At 41.5% G+C, this 16790-nt stretch overlaps 1 protein-coding gene and 1 long non-coding RNA gene across 2 annotated transcripts in view; one reads left to right on the top strand and one right to left on the bottom strand.

Moving 5' to 3' along the window:
- LOC119172568 (phospholipid-transporting ATPase ABCA3) overlaps nucleotides 1-16790 on the bottom strand; it is a 451578-nt gene that overhangs the window by 68130 nt on the left and 366658 nt on the right. The gene's annotated exons all lie outside the window — the stretch shown is intronic.
- LOC142814697 (uncharacterized) lies at nucleotides 1095-14095 on the top strand. The gene is made up of 3 exons (XR_012895028.1): nucleotides 1095-1347; nucleotides 4231-4340; nucleotides 10775-14095. It is a non-coding gene; the product is annotated as an uncharacterized LOC142814697 (long non-coding RNA).

The following is a 16790-nucleotide window of genomic DNA, read 5'->3' as shown; positions in this document are numbered from 1 at the left end:
ATTAATAATGAAAATAAAAATACTAATAACTTTTGCCCAATAACACAATCACACATACGTACTTGAACGCAATATTGCTTTTATTTTGTTTTAGAACCTAAGGCATTAGAAAAGATAGCAGTAAAATAAAAACGTTGAAAAAAAACAAAAAACTTTGACTTGGCGGGACTCGAACCTGCGCCACTCAGTTGTGCTCACGTACGTGAACTGAGTGCGTTAGCTTGCTGAGCTATTCGCGCTGAAGAGTGCTTGTAAGTTTAACTTATGTATAAAAATTTGCTCTTCACACGCTATGTGTTGGCATATTTATGTACATTATGCGATAGTATCTATTGTTGTGTGCATATGTTTTGTGATTGCATATACGTCACATGCTTTTCGCATGTCTTTCAACTATAGATTGCTGCCCCGCCGCGGATGAAAAGTATTTTTACACCCACACACAAGCTTGAGCAGTTAAAGGTTGTCTCCCGGGGCTCTCTTGCGATTGAGTCGGCCACCACAGGGAATCAGAGTGATACGCCATTAATCCCTGCATCTAGCTGTATTCAACTTAGCAGCTCTCTTGCTTGATGACAAATCGAGCGCGGGGCGCAACGCTATTGCGCACGACCATGCCTCGCGTAGTGGCGACATCAGTTGATTGCGCCGGCCGGCTTGCTTCGATTTGCTTCAGAGCAAAGAAATGTCATACCTTGAAAGATTGCATACTGCACTATGTCAAAATGTTACTGCTTTGTAGCCATCCTATGATTCATTGAGAATTGATAACTCTGTTATCACTACTGTAGAGCTTTGCGTCGGCGACACGCACCGAGCGTGAAACCGCACTACGTCTGTCGTAGAAGCAGTAGGAGGCTGTCGTCAGCTAGAAAAAAAGTAAAACAAAGACCTGCGAAAATGTTCAGTGTTGTAACTTGTTTTTTGAATAACCGTTTATTACTTTCAAAGTTATTTTTCCAGATACCGTACATTTTTTTTTCAGTTTATAGCAGCGACAGATGTTTTTTTTATTTTCCTCACACAGATATCTAAGTCAAATCCATTCACAGCTAAAGCCAAATGTTGTTTGTCTTCTTTGTTTCGGTGGGCATGCCGTTTCGGTGCGTCTCTCATGTGTTTGCGCTGCTACACACGAGAGCACGAAATGTAAAATTTACGGAAGGAAGCGGCGTTCCTCGTTCGTGTGATGTGCTAAGATTGCGCCCTATTCCCACGGTTGTTAGAGTGGGGATCAAGTGCGAGTCGTCCAAGGAATCGGCGGGTTGGGCGGGCGCTCGAAGGAATCCGAGGTGACGGCTGACGCCTGTGGTCGCTTCCCTCAAGACAGTGTGAAAGAAACTAAAGGTAAGGGGGGACACTTTTTTATGTAGACCAAGTGTGCCACTCAGTGCAAGTGTATGTTGCTGCACTCGAACGAGGCGTCGTGAAACGGCAACATTACGCGCCTTTGCGAGTGCGGTTGCCGATTCGCTTTGACAACGCTAACGGCAGCAGAGCCGTGGCGCATCGGCGCGGCCTTACTGGAGCTAATTCGAGACAACTGCGGCAACATGCATGTGTATGGTGATCGATTTTTCCATATGTGCAATGTAGTGAGGAAGACGCACACGGCGCTTGCTACGTTGTTCATTAAACGAAGCCTGCAGTGCCATTTGATGCAAAGCAGCATTTTGTTTACGTTCGCGGGCGATACAATTTGTAACTTGGCTCGATTCACCTAGCCAACCGCCTAAGTGGGTTGATTAGCTTACGTTCACGGTAGAGCGTTATTATGCCCCTAAACAGTGGCGTGTGCTTGTTAAAAGATATAATGTGTGTGCCTAGTTTAGAGAGAGAGAGGTGTTCGTGCAATCTGCATGTGTACGTGCAAGATGCTTTGCTTGTAACTAATAGTGTACCGGCCAGCACCTACATTGTACGCCTGACTTTGAAGAAAACTTGCTTGCACATTGTGAGATTTTGTATTCTGCCAGAGTTGCTTTTTATAAAATAATAAACTGCCAGCCTGTTCAAAAAATGCTCGCTGCTGTGTGGCAGGAGTGCGGTTATCACGCTGTTGTGTAGTTGCTGATGCAAGCACTTATAGTTTTGATGCGTTAATATTTCTCATCTAACTCATCAGGTGCTTGGCTGTTCAGCACAAACAAGGCAAAGAGAGAAGGAAGACGGGTAATGACAGGACCAGTGCCGACTTTTGTTTGCTGGAGAATACCCATGTTGGTGTTTGTGACAGCCTTTCTGTGTTGCTTTTTTGCCCAATTTATGCAACAACACAGTTGTGAGCAATATGAGAGAGAACACTGAAATTAGCGTTTAAAGATCATGGTGACTAAATGCCTAGGTGTTCACAGCACGAAGTAACAAGAAAAGACATCAGTATGATCAATGTGGACGAGTGCAGTCTTGCATCTAAAAATATATTGTGCAAAATATTGCCTAAGTAAGAATCCTCTCTATGTTTGCAAATAGTGTGACGTCACTTCGCGCACCGTGCCAGCCATTCCGTACCTCTGTGCAAGGGCTGGTTGGCAAGAAAGTTGTTTGTGACGATCCTGATAGACCACTGAGATGTATGCGATTCTAAACCTTTAGACTAATATATAGGTAATCTTTTGTGCAGTTACATCGCTGCATCTGACACCTACAACTTATTTGCATATATACATTGCTCCCTTAGGACCTAACACACAAACTTGTTGTTTGCATTGTCACTTCATAAATATCGAGCGGTAAGGGTACTGAGTATATGTGATACAAGAATCTCTGCTTATTACATGAAGACATATGAGGCCTTCGATAAAACGAGTTATACCTTTATTGGGCTTGCGTACTCTTCGGGGCCATTCATACATGCAGCTTCAGCAAATGGTATCTTCCAGCCCGGTAACCATGCAATTTTTTTCTGCACACAACGCAAACACCGAGATGTACCCACTCGCAGATGGTCGCGTCAACTGCATATTTACCTTGACTAAAATGTCGAATCAAGTTTTTTCATCGACCGGTCCCTGCCATGAGTGCTAACGTCTTCGCAAACAAGACACATTGTTATTGACACTGCACACACCACACAAAATATTCTCAGTTGAACGAATATTCCCAATATCTTTCAATGGACACTACATGCCGCAATCCACAGTGCACATTTTTGAAGACCATGCCACTGTACCTCGCACAAGCCACCACGTGTGTTCACTTCTTCAAGATAAACAGACAGCATGGCAAATATTTTACCACACAGTTTACCACACAGTTAGATGTTCGTTGACACATACTACAGCTAATGTCGACATTGTAACGGGAAGTGTAAGCTTTGAAAGATTAAAACTTGCCCCAAACACCCACGACTGTACCGGGCTGAGCCACGAGCGGGAGTGTTTTTCCAGCCACACCTTTTAAATGTGCCAGTGACATCATGCTGTGACGTACCTCGGTAGGGGCCTATCGCTGCATACTTTATGTGAATGAGGGTCCTGTTAGTGAAAGCTGCATTGTTGATTTCGTAACTTGTGCATTCCCAACTGGACCTTCAATTTCAAGAGTTGTCTGACTGATATTCAGGCGAACTCTTGTGCAATAAATTATACAGTTGGCAGTCTCTGCTTGCCCCATACTGTTGTTACTGGTGTTTCTTGTTGTTACTTTGCACTGCTCATTACTGCTCACCTACAGAAACTAGCCTATCTTGCCGCTGTTTTGGACAAGATGCAGCTGGCAAGTGCGATAGTGTTCATAACTCTAAATTTTCAAGCAAAAATTATCGTTTCATATTCAGTTAGCTGCATTCATATCAGTACATTATAAGACATCATTGATTAAACATGAATCCGTGTTCCTTCACATAATGCTCACAACTTTTATATCAAATTGATAGGTGTTTATAAAAAACATGGGTTTTAGCTAAACTTCATGCTCTTTTCTCGAACAGCTGACAAAACGCTATTGCATGCTTACTTGCCATGAATTGGACTGTGTTTGAAATACGTTGCAATTCTTCACCGGACTGCCAGTACACTTCACATTGGGGGAACACTTATTAACCATAGATTGAATAATTAAGAACGGAAAGAAAGAAGCGGCTGGCCGGGATACTTGATATTGGCATCCGTTTTGCTACCCAGCGAAATTATCATGCAAGCTTCCTATATACTGGTTATGCGTCTTGCATGTGTGTCTGTAAACCAAGAACTTTGGGTAGAACTATATTTATTTTACAAATGGTTGCAGGACTGTAGAGGCGGTAAGGCTGCTTAGGAATGGTGGAATCCCTGGACATGTGTTCAACCTTGCTGCATCAGCTCTTTGGTGTTTTCACGGCATCTTTACAGATGTGTTGGGTGAGTAAATCAAGCAAGTTTCAACATAAGGAAAAGTATATGGCAGTACCTCTTGTGCGTGCCTTACATCCCAAGTACATCAAATATTTATCTTGCACCTTGTGGCCTGTAATTTTTAAAGAGACACTTCTTTTTGCTTTATAATTGAGTCTTGATGCTTCGACAGCAATGTATTTGTGTTTGACAGCAAGTATTCTTGAACAAGTAACTGATCTCAATAATGACAAAACACCCTTCATACTTGGTCCTTAGCATAAGCTAGCACATATCTGTAGCAGGTTCAATTATTCATTTTTTGCTCGGATGATAATGGGCAAGTAGCAAAGGCAAGTTCAGATTGGAGTGGTCGGTGACTTCTGTTTAGGCTCTGCCATATTGATTTGCAACCCGAGTTACTTGTGGCCACTTATACAATGAAGCCACATGACGTGCATTCTGAATGAGATTACCATATCACATTTCATTGCATCTTAATATGTGCCAAACAAATGCAGATATCATTAGCTTGCCACTATAAAGGGATCCTAAACCAACACAAGGTTGAGAGAGAGAGAATAAACTTTATTGAAGAATTAAAATTACGTGACTAATTCCGGGTTGAGCCCTCTTGTAGAGCCCCACTGGCCACAGCGGCTCGCCGGGCCTGGTCTAGGGTCACCAGTTGGCTCCCCAGTGCCAGCTCGGAAAGCCGTGCCTCCCAAGACCACGTTGTGAGTGTTTGTAGTGAGCGCACCAACCTAGATACTGCATTGGCTGGCTGCTCGGTACATTGGTAGGTTATCTGCGTAAGTGTGGCTGCGTGGTTACTAAACCATGGGCATACCCCTGTTGTGTATATATGTGGAAAAATTGCGTGTAGTTTTGATATGTGGTGGTATGTGTTCGTTTGGAGGCGGCGCCAATCCCGGGCTTGTTGGCTGCTTAAGTTCGGATGTGGAGGGGCGTACGTGCGTCTTGTAAGGCGTTGGTTTTTCAATATCTGCCTGCTTGTTACACTTTGCTCTTCAAGGTTGAAATTTAGTCGTGGTGTTGCAGCTCTGTATGACTCCACAATGGATGCATAGCCGTGATAATTTGTCTATATGTTGTCGCAATAGTAATGTTACACACATTGTACGATACAAAAGAGGTCCTCGCTTATTTCGCTTTTTTTCCTATGCTTCTTTCTTGTCTCTTCTTGCCATGCGCTCCTCCTCACTGTACAAGGAGCAAGAGCAGTGGGCACACAAACACGTATTTAAAAAAACATGTTGTAAGGTGAGCACTGAGAAGCCGAACACTTCCACAAGGCTCAAAGAGGTAAAGGTATTGTTTCTAGCTACTTTTTGGGCACGCATAGCTAGTTGTACTGCTGCAGTAAAAAAATAAGTTAAATGATAAAATAAATAATTGGAGGTGGTTTGGCACCCATAATTGCAGTTACATACAGAACTAGGTTTCAATGCGTAAGCAAAATCTGTTCACTCTAAATCAATCCTAATGATATCTGAAATTCAGGAAATATTCACAGAAAAGCTCACGAAAAGGCTAAGTGGTTGCCCCTTGAACGTGAAGGAGATACCCTTCTTCTAAAAGGTCAATAGACAGTCTAGTAGTCTCGATATTACATCCACTATAAAATAATTGGGGTGGTGCTTTTCATGCATGTTATAATGAGAGGCGTTTTTAATAGAACTTTTGTCACTTTGCCCTGCGTTGCTGAAATTGTTCACATAGTTATAATGCATGAAGAACTTTATGCCTTTTGATTTTATGTACCCAGTCGGTTTAACTTGATTTGGATAAAATCATAAATGCTCTAAATTTTTTTACTATACAGCAGGTTTATTTTGAAAATACGCGACCATTGATGGGAACGCAGTTGGTGACGTGCTTGATTAATCTTTCACTATCACCACTCTAAATACACCTGCCAAAGTGCATAGTGTGACAAAAGTATTAGTACTTAACATTACTGGCAGCATACACTTTTATGTCTCAAAATGTGTTAAAAAGCCTGGTAAAAATGTGTGTACGTTTTTTTCGCTCCATATAAATATTCTGTTCTACTCAAAGTAGCTTCCGCTCTTTTAAGGTCCTCAAACATTTAGGGGTTCAAAAGAAGTATCAATGCCATATACTTTCTTTGTCAGCCTACTCACCACTTTAATAATGAGAATTACCCGACAACACTACCCAGTAAAATATAGGGATGGTATAAAAAGTATTGTCAATTCAATTGTCAAAAAACATTGCCAAGTTACGTTTTTGTTCACTTTTTTGTTCACAATTTTGTTAAAATTACTTTTGATAACATTTCCTATAGTTTGTTTGGCATCATTTTCTGCTAGTTCTCATTATAATGTGTTCAACAAACACAACAAACCCTTAAATTTATAGTTCTTTCCTTTACTCATGAATCTGAAACAGTGAATCTCAGTAATCTTAGCGGTGTGTGACTTGTTTTTTTTTATCAGTTGTGCATGTGTTCAAGTACATGCATTTAGGTGGGAGGGCGAACCATTGTCACCTCCTGTGACTAGCAGATTTTCTGAGAACTGACAGATGCATAATGCTGCCAAAGAAGTATAGGGATATTGGAAGTAATCGTAACGTAAATGCAATCGTAATGTAATTGCCAGTAGGCAAAAAAAGGTGTCCCACACTTGCCACAATGGTAACAGGCAGCGCTGACTGACTCTTCTATGTAAAAATGCACATATATTTCGTACAAAATGGAAGAGGGATAGCCGCAATGGTAGCTCAGTTGATAGAGCATCGGACATGTTATTCGAAGTTTGCAAGCTCGGTCCCTGTACAGGGCAGGTTATCTTTTTTCCTTCTACTTTTCTTCCTTCCCAACTACAACACTTCTATTCTTCTTGAAGATTTTCTAGTGTAAAAAAGGTACCTGATCTGATACATGATACATCACTAAACTTTCGTGCGTATTCATCAATGTAAGCTCGTCTTAGTGTTATCCAAAATGAAGATGTGAGTCGACAGATGGAAACATCTAGTGGGGTAATCAGGGTGAACAGTGGAAGTGCTTCGGACAGGCTGGCCGATGTTGCGATAGGAGGACCTATTTTTTTAGAAGTCACCTTGTCATCCTTGGCGTGTTAGTTTAAATTGGGTCAGTAATGACATCATCTTTTGGTGTAGGCGTGTGTGCCTGTTGGAAAGTTTGAAAAAAAAGCCTATAACGCAGAAGAGTTCAGTCCTTGCTTCTTTTCAAGTTAGGTTGCGCTGATACAAAGTGTTCAACTGTCTGAGGTTGGGGGTAAGGGAAGAAAAAAAAAGATAAATGATAGAAAAGAAGAAAAAAGAAGAAAGAAAAAGGGGATGCAAAGTAAAAGTAGTGCTACACTGCTCCTACTTTGCATCCTCCCTTTTCTTCTTTTTTTTTCCTTGTTTTCTTTTTTCACCTTTTTTGTTGCATTTGCATTGTCACATCTAGTGCATGAATCAATGACACATGGATTTGCTATAGCGAAGATTCCTATGTGGTGTTGGATTGAACAGTGCATTGTACTTCATTCAGTTAATTACAGACTGATCAATCTTGCAATAAGTGCTTCCTGTCTATCACCACACATGTTCAAATGAAAAGTTTGTGCTTGGCTCTTAGTATGCTGGTATATAGCTTGTGTCTTGGACTACTCAAAATGAATGTTATTTTGCTGCTGTTTATGGTAATGAATTTATCTAACATGAAAATATCTTGCCTTGTGAACTTTGTTGGACCTGCCTTTCTTTTTCTTTCCTATGCAGGCATTGTATGTGAGGGAAACAGTAACAGAGAGGTGATAGCTTGAGCTTTGAAAGAATAAATGCTGGCAGTGAGGCAATTACACATCAAACATGCCAGCCATTTTGCCAACCGTCCTAAATGTGTTTTGAAAAAAAATTTTGTGCTCGTTTACTGTATTGAAAACAGCAAAATGCTAAAATATATCACAGAGAACAAAATATTAGACCACGTTGGTGCCTTCTGTACTTCCCAGGATGTCGCCGGGTGTTGTTTGTAAAAAGTAAAAAGCGTTTCAAAAACACTGCCTCATCTACACCAAATTCGGTCTAGGTATTAAGTAAAGGTCATTGTGTGTAGTGCATGAAGTTCAGTAATATTAGCACACTTTTTTTGGCCACATCAAAAGCAAAGAAGCAGTTCTCTTTATATGGCAAGTTATATGAGTACACTTTGTCATAAAGTAGAAATTAATTTTTGAAGTTTTTTTATGATGGCTGTTGTCTGCATTTGATATACGACAGTTTCCGTTCCGAAGTTCCCCATGGCCCTCAATTGAAGACTTCAAAAATAATTTTCCTCATTTAAGCAAAAATTGTAACGATAACACTTGTCATATAACAAGAACTGTTTATTTGCTTTCAACTTACACATAAAAGTAATTTTCAATTAGACAAACACACAGCTCAAAGTGCATCTCAATGTGGACAAAAACGATTATACAGTGATATTTGTAATCTGGACCTAACATTATTTTTTTCGTGAAATATAACTTCTGTGCAGTGAGTATTTGTGGCTCAAATATTCATACAAAGTGCAATATTGCCATACAAGAAATGCAAACGATAAACAGTTTGGCTGAATTCTTCAAAGCCTATGTAGCGAAAAAATTGCACTAATGTTACTCGGCTTCACATACTTTAAGAAGCACCTTTACTTATTATGTAGATCAAATTTGATATGGCAACAAAAAGCGGTACTTTGAAATTTTTCTCACAAATAACACCCGCACAACATTCTGCGAATTTCAGAAGGTACCCACGTGACCACATCTTTTTTCTCTTCAAAACATTTCTGCAAATAGCTATTTTCAGAAGAGTAAATTACCATCATTTTTAAACTACACATCTGTGATGGTCGCCAGGCAGTATGGTTTGTATGTTTGGTGTAGAATAGCCCAGTGTGAAAAACAACAAAAGTCTGAGCATCCTTTGACGCTCGGGCAATTTCGAAAGCATTTGTTTGTTAGCAGCAATTCAGTTAAGCCCTTGTTTTTATGCTTAGGCCCAGAAACAAAACACAAGTAACCAAAGTAGTCCTAAGAGTCATGCAGTCTCGCTGTTCCAAGGCTTGTGGAGCCTAATTTAGTGCAAGCTTCACCATTTTTTAAAAATTCAGATTCAACCAACAGGTTTTGGAGGCACAGTGCATTTTCAGCTAACTTGTTTCACACCAGTTACTTAGATAAAAAGCGGAAAGTACAGGTATAAATACCATTTTAAAGGCATTGTAAGTAATAACAAAAAGGACTGCTTTCTTTTTTGTGTGTGGTGCTTTGCCTGAACGCTGTGCTTTTTGTGGTATAGCTCGTTGTCTAGTGAACATAGGCCTTAAAAACTAACATTAGCCACGTTGAGGTCGATTTGTTGGTTAAAGTCATAGTAGCCACATTAAAATTATATGACTTCAATCTTGATTGTTCTTTTGAAGTTATTTCTTGCATAATGATATTTCAGAGGCATAGTCAATTTTGTTATAAGAAAACGTGATGTCATAATAGGGTCACTTTTTGTAGAGTCGCTCAGTTCTACCTTACCTTTTACATTCCTAATAGAGCAGTTATTTTCAATATCGGTATTTAAAATGGAATGAGCATGCTGTATGTAGTAAGGTGTAAGCACTTACAAATAGCACATGTACCCAACTTTTCTGTTGGCAGTTTATTTCTGTTATTCTTGATTTATATGTAGAGTTTCACGTCCGAAAACCACAATATGATTATGAGAGACGCAGTAGTGGAGGGCACTGGAAACTTCGACCACTTGGGGTTCTTTAGCGTACACCCAAGTCTGAGCACACGTGCCTACAGCATTTCTGCCTCCATCGGAAATGGAGCCGGGATTTGATACCGCGACCTGTGGGTCAGCAGCCGATTTCTGTAACTCTTGCTCCCCTATATGTGTGCAGTTCGGTTATAGTTATCTGGCTTGCACAGATTTTTAATGGCACCTGCCTGGTCCTGCTTGCTTTCATGGTGATTTTAACCTTCATAAGTTGCATAGGTTTAATTCTCAAACTTGTTCAAGATGCCAGTTTTGTGCACAAACTGTATTGTATAAAGGCAGCAGATGTACATGCACATACTATTAAATGTACATTGAGAGCTTTCACTTGCAGTTTCTAAAGTTTTACTGTGCAGGAAGCATTTAAATCATAATTTCATAAGGACATGTTAATCGATTATCTCTACCATTGAAAATCGTGACAACCTAGTTATTTTCACTGTGATAAGCATGCTGTTTTCTTTGATGTTGCAGAACTAATTTATACACACATTCCTTCTATTATGCACATATGCATAACATGAAGGTTTGTGTGCCTTTTATTTTCAGTTTCATTCTGTGTGGTATAATTCTTGTGCATGTGAACTAATGTGCTAACATGTGTCTCTGACATTATTTGTGCCAATTATTTTCATTTTCAGGTGCCTATGAAGGACACATAAGTTCTATGGCAGTGACCTTCCAAATTTACAGTGGTGCCGGAGCCTCAAGCAGCATTTCGCCGATCTGCACAAGGCGTTCATGAGATAAACACAGCGCCACACTTTCACAGTGCTATGATTATTATTTAAATTTAAACATTTCGTTCTAAAATTGCTGTTACACTGTGTTTTGTGCCACCATCCTGTGGCTTAGGTGGATCTCGTGAAATTACTGTGCAGTCACCTCATTTGTGTACCATCAACACTGCAATGTCACTATTCACATCTGGAGCATACAGACAAATAAAAAAATATATTGATTGTAGCAGGGCTGATGTGTATATTAATGCTTCTCTATTGATGACAATCACTTCATAAGTTCTTTAAGTCTTGCATAGAACACTGCAATATTGTGTTGCCATGTAACCACCATTTATGATCGCTAGCATGTTAATTTAGTAGTTTTGTAATGTATTTTATTTAAAAGGTAATTTTTCTTCCGCATCACGACAATTAGAAAGATGCCGATGATTCAATCCCTCATCATGCACATTTAAGAAATATTGTGATTTGTACACAGCATTGCATGTACTCAAGATGTGGACGTCTATTCAATTTACACATTATATTGCTTTGCACTAGATTCAGACGTAACATGCACACATTTCAGTAATTTCTGCATGATACGTCTTTCCATAAGATGTGGAGTCCGCATCATACGTCTTATACGGAGTCCGCATCATACGCTTTCCATATTCCCATAATTCCGTACTTGAGGTCTCCGCATCATACGGAACGTTTCAGTAGGGTTTCCAAGTTTACCTCCTGTTTCCATGGCAAGCTGACTTGATAGCGACCGTTTTGTTGTACAATCTTGCTCTCGAATTCTTCGACCACTTTATTTTCGATGTTATCCAAAGTATTTATTGTGATCCCCATTGGCTCCAGGCTCCAGAACTTCTGTAGCTCTTGCTGGAGTTCTGTCTCCGCAGCTTCGACCTTCAGAACCATGACGGCTTGATTATGTGCTAGTTTTGTCTTGTTCTGCTCTGACGGCCCTTGCAGTACCCATCCCAGTATAGTTTCTACAGCCATCAGTCTGTCCTCGATTCTTTCAGTTCTACCAGTAAAGAATTCCCAATAATAGTCTGAGTCGATCAGTAGTTCTACAGAATCTGTTGCAGTCGTCTTGGTCCTGCGATCAGCCACTTGCATATTTAGCTGTTTCATTTTCTCGCTGAGTTTTTTAGTTGGAGTGGGTATACAACTGTGCGAGATAACGTCGACTTGTAACGCTTCAATCACTATTGTCGTGCTTCTTTCTCGTGATCCTACCACCACTTGCACCACGTTCATTAGTTAGACCTTTTCGTCTCCTCCAAATGAACCAATCGTCAGCCTTTCCTGTCGCAACACCTTCGCACCTATTTCTTTCGCTAATCCCGCTTCAATAAATGAACGTTGACTTCCGCTGTCTAATAACAGACGGCAATGTCGGCCACATGTTACTCCTTCTACGCACGCTACCACCGTCTGCAAAAGCACAAACTTATGCTTGATATTTTCGGTTGCTTGTAGCGTAGACGTCGTTGCTTCGGCTTGCGCTGTTGAGACCAACTCTGCCCTTGTTTTCGGCATCACCGTTCTACATACTGACGTGGCATGTCGTCCCTTGCATTGCTTTCATTTTACTTGGGCCTTGCAAATGCGTGCAGTGTGGTTTGGTCGCATGCATCTGAAGCATGCTCTATTTTCGGTAAGCATAGCTTTGTTTTCATCCATTGGAATACTCTTACGACAGTTTTCGGTTGCGTGGGTTTTCTGCTTGCAGAATAAGCATATTCTGTCCGCTGAGCTATAAAAGCTTGAAGTTGTGCGCATCTGTCCGCGGTTCTCTCTTGGTTTTGCAGTTATCCTCTCTTGTTCATGTTGTGTTTCTTCACTAAAAGCCGCTTGCTTTCTTAAGAATAACATAAGCCTGTGCAGCTTTTCCTCGCACGCTTTTCCCGATGCATTGTTTTGCTCGCCGTTTTCTCAAGCTGAGTTGTTTCTCATAGCCTCTTTTGACTTGAACTGCACTGATAATTCTGGTGGAATTGCTCTTTTCAATACCGGTAGCAACATCGGCGCATAGCTCTCAGTTTCCAATTTTAGTGACTTGAGTGCCAATATGTTAACTTGCACTCTCTGTACTAGACTATTTAGATGATTGGTATCTTGAACAGACCTCACTTTCTCCAAACTCAATAGCTCTATCATGTGCATTTCAATGGAATGTTCGCGATTGCCGAACATTTTTTTGTAGTATTTTGATTGCGTAATCATAGTTTTCCTCTGTCGAGTACTGAAGTCCTTCAATAGCAGCCGCCGCTTTTCCGGTTACCGATGCTAACAAGTAATTGAACTTCTGTTTCTTGCTCATGTTCGGTCTCAGGTGAACTGCCGACTCGTACTGAGGCCAAAAGCGGTTCCAATCCAAAGTTTTCTCCCCAAACTTTGTCATTTCAAGCTTTGGTAACTTAAATAGTTCCGTTGCTTCTTGTCCTGTACTTGAGGGCGTCACCTGCCTTGTCCTATCGTTTGAATCCGATTGTTCAGGCTGTCGAAGTCTGATTCCTATTGCAGATAAGATCGTCGTTAATTTCATGTCGTACTCTATGACGCTTTTGAATTCAGCTTCGGCATTGTCTTCTGTTAAAAACTTTTCCATTTGCTCGTTCGCGCATTGAGACTGTCGCTTATTGCTTTAATCTGCGCCTGCGTTGTAAGCAGCTGCTCCCAGTTAGCTCCATCATTAATTTGCTGCTCGGCTGCGTTAATCAGTCGCGTGATCTGGGAGCGAAGCGCTTCCCTTTTCTTCGTTATCACTTCTTTGCTCATATTGAGGCAGTTAACGATGACTCCTTCTTGTCAATCGTTCGTTCTGATGCTCGTACTGTCCACCGTGGTCTCGTCGCTCAATCCAGGTCGATCCTCTGCTCCTCCGCCGTTTTATTCTCTGCTGCTCTGTGGCAGGTTGACCTTTCTTGCCGGCGAGGAGGTAGTATTCTGGTTCACGGCACCATTTTTAAGACGATCGAGACCAGGGACTGCTTCGAACAAATACGGTTTATTAGAAGAAGGGAAGTAGCGCGCGCTCGCTCCAGGCGGCAGTCTTCTTTCTTCTTCTTCCGGCGTTTGAATGATATTTTATATACCATCGCCTTCGGTAACAAGTATTACCGCTAATTCAAGCAGCTGTTTCAGTCGGAGTGAAGCGGCCTAGTCAAGCCGCGATCAGCGAGAACCGAGCCACCTCGCCAGTAGCCCAGATAACTTGACCTAGAGCGCTCCAAGATGTCGAATGAGTAATATCGACACTGAAGCTCAGGAGGATTCGACAGAAAAAAAATTAATAAGTGAAGGTGGTTCAGCCCCCTCCCCCCCCCCCCCGATGACTCCAAATGAGTCTGTTTATTTAGGTTCCTCTAGCCTACTTCACATTCCCGTCAAAGTAGGAAACAAGCCAATGATATCTCTCGTAGTTAGCGGTGCATCTGTGTCTATGATAAATGCCAACATTATAGATGCACGCCACGTGCATCCACCATCTTGATAGAAAAGTAACGTTGCATGATAAGAGGACCTTTGTACACATCGAGTTTAAGGGTCAGAAAATTGAGAGCGAAGTGTTGGTGGTAGAGGGGTTGACGTAAGATTTCTCGCTATCAAGATTAGTTATAAAGAAATAAATATCAACATATACTGGAACGTTGTGATTCCGATAGAGGCTATAGCAAGAAACAAGACATATCCAGGTACACAAGATAACCTACGAGTTATCAAGTGTGCGGAGAATATCGCAACTACCTACCCTGAACTTGTACGCAGAGAAACCTATCCTCAGGCGATGAAGTCTTACAAGGTTCCTTTTGAACTCGCTGACAAGACCGTCTTCGGGAAATCACCTTACAATATGTCAAGAGAGCAAAAGACGTGGCTAAGGAAAGTTGCAGAAGATGGTAGATGCTGATATCATACGACCATCGGCATACACCTTCGCTTCTCCCATGACGAGCGCACCGAAAGAAGACGTAGCTTTCAGAATATACACCGACTACAAGGTTTTCAATCGTCAGACAGAACTCATACCATTTCCCATGCAGAAGATCGACACAATTACAGATGAGACTGGTGGTTGCCGACGTTTTTCCCGCATCGATTTATGCAAAGGTTTCTGGCAGATCCCACTAATCGAAGTATCAAAAATGTACACAAATTCTATCACGCCATTTGATCTCTAAGAGTATAACCGGCTTCCTTTAGATTGGAAAACCTCGCAGCGTGGTTCCAGATGATCATGAACGACATGCTAAAGTGAATTCTTTGTGTTTTTTGTAATTTGTACATATATGACATAAAAGTCTTCTCCGAAACAAAGGCGGAGCATCAGGGCCATCTGTCTCAGGTGTTAAACGCCTTAAGCTTAGCACATCTCAAGGTTACTTTTAAGAAGAGTGCATTCGTTCAACAAAAGTTTGTGCTTCTTGGACGAGTCTTCGATGGGAACACCATAAGCACGAAACAAGAGTCCGTCGAGAAGATCTCCCAGTTGAAGAAACCATATGACATCCATTCACTACGTGTGTATTTGGGATGGACAGGACGTTTCTAATAGTTCATTAAGGACTTTGCTTTCAGAACTAGATATCTCACACGTTTAACACAGAAAGACGTTCCCTTTGAATAAAGAGACGAATGTGAGAGAGTGTATCATATATTGGTGCACACAATTTCTTCTGATCCTTTCCTATACCTACCAGACTTCACTTTACCCATTCAATTGAACACTGACACCTCTTATTATGAGACTCGTGTAGTCTTTTATCAAAATTGTAGTGAGGCATCCAGCCGAGAAAAGCGACACATAGTAGGTTACTACAGTTACACGTTCAAGCCATCTGGAATAAACTACACTACTACGGAAAAGGAAGCCCTGGCCGTTCTGAAGGCCATTGAGTATATATGTACGTACCCGGAAGGTACGAAGTTCACTTTGTTCACCGAACACCAGGCCCTCACGCATCTCTTGAATATGACCCAAACTAAAGGACGTATTGCTAGATGGGAGAAAAGCTTGCCGCAAAATGACTTTACCATTTCGCACCGCCAGGACCACTTTTAACTAATGCAGATGCTCTATCAAATTTGATGGTACAAAGTAACACAGAACAATCCGAAGAAATGGATAAAGTGAAGCTGAGGAAAGGCTCCGAACACTGAAGGTCGATATCGAATCCCCCAACACTTTTTTCCAGAGTCCTTAATTTGTGCCACGACAGCCCAGAAACTGAAAAACAGGACGGATTTCAGCACACCTACAACAAATTGGTCAAGAGATGTACATGGCCTCACATGAAGAAAGACGTCAGTCAGTACGTTCATTCGTGCCATGTGTGTCAAATACGCAAAGTCAAGTATCGACATCCCATGGATGCTATGGTACTACCTAGCCACTCGAACGTGCCTTTTGACGTAGGTCACCATGATTTCGCCATATTAAATAAGAAACGGGAAGGAGTCAAGAAAACGCAAGTTTTTTTTCATACCATAGATGAATGACCGAGAATGGTCGCGGCACGAGCAGGAAAAGAAGATGCAAGTAGCGTCATAACCCTCGTCGAAAGAGACATGTTGAGGACTACGCGGTCAATCGTATGCGACAATCGCCCTGCGTTCAAGAGCGAAAAGCTAGCAAGATGGGCTCGGGATCACCATATATCGATCACGTTCTGTGCTCCTTACAATCCCGCTGCGAATGGGCTGGCAGAACGTGCCATACGGGACGTGAAACAGTACATTGATATGTATGAGTTTTTTGGTGGATAGAAATGTTCTTTGGAAGCCGCCGTGAAACATCATAATCAATCCTACACAAGTGGCTTGGGGTGCAGTCCACAGTACGCTTCTTTAGGAGAAACCCCTACACTGCAGGCAGACCGTGAGTTGGGACTCTTGGAAAACAACAAGATCGTCG

The sequence above is a fragment of the Rhipicephalus microplus genome, chromosome 4 (assembly GCF_043290135.1).
Source record: "Rhipicephalus microplus isolate Deutch F79 chromosome 4, USDA_Rmic, whole genome shotgun sequence".
Classification (NCBI taxonomy): domain Eukaryota; kingdom Metazoa; phylum Arthropoda; class Arachnida; order Ixodida; family Ixodidae; genus Rhipicephalus; species Rhipicephalus microplus.
Note: the sequence above shows the minus strand (reverse complement) of the source record. Positions and strands in the feature narration are given on the sequence as shown.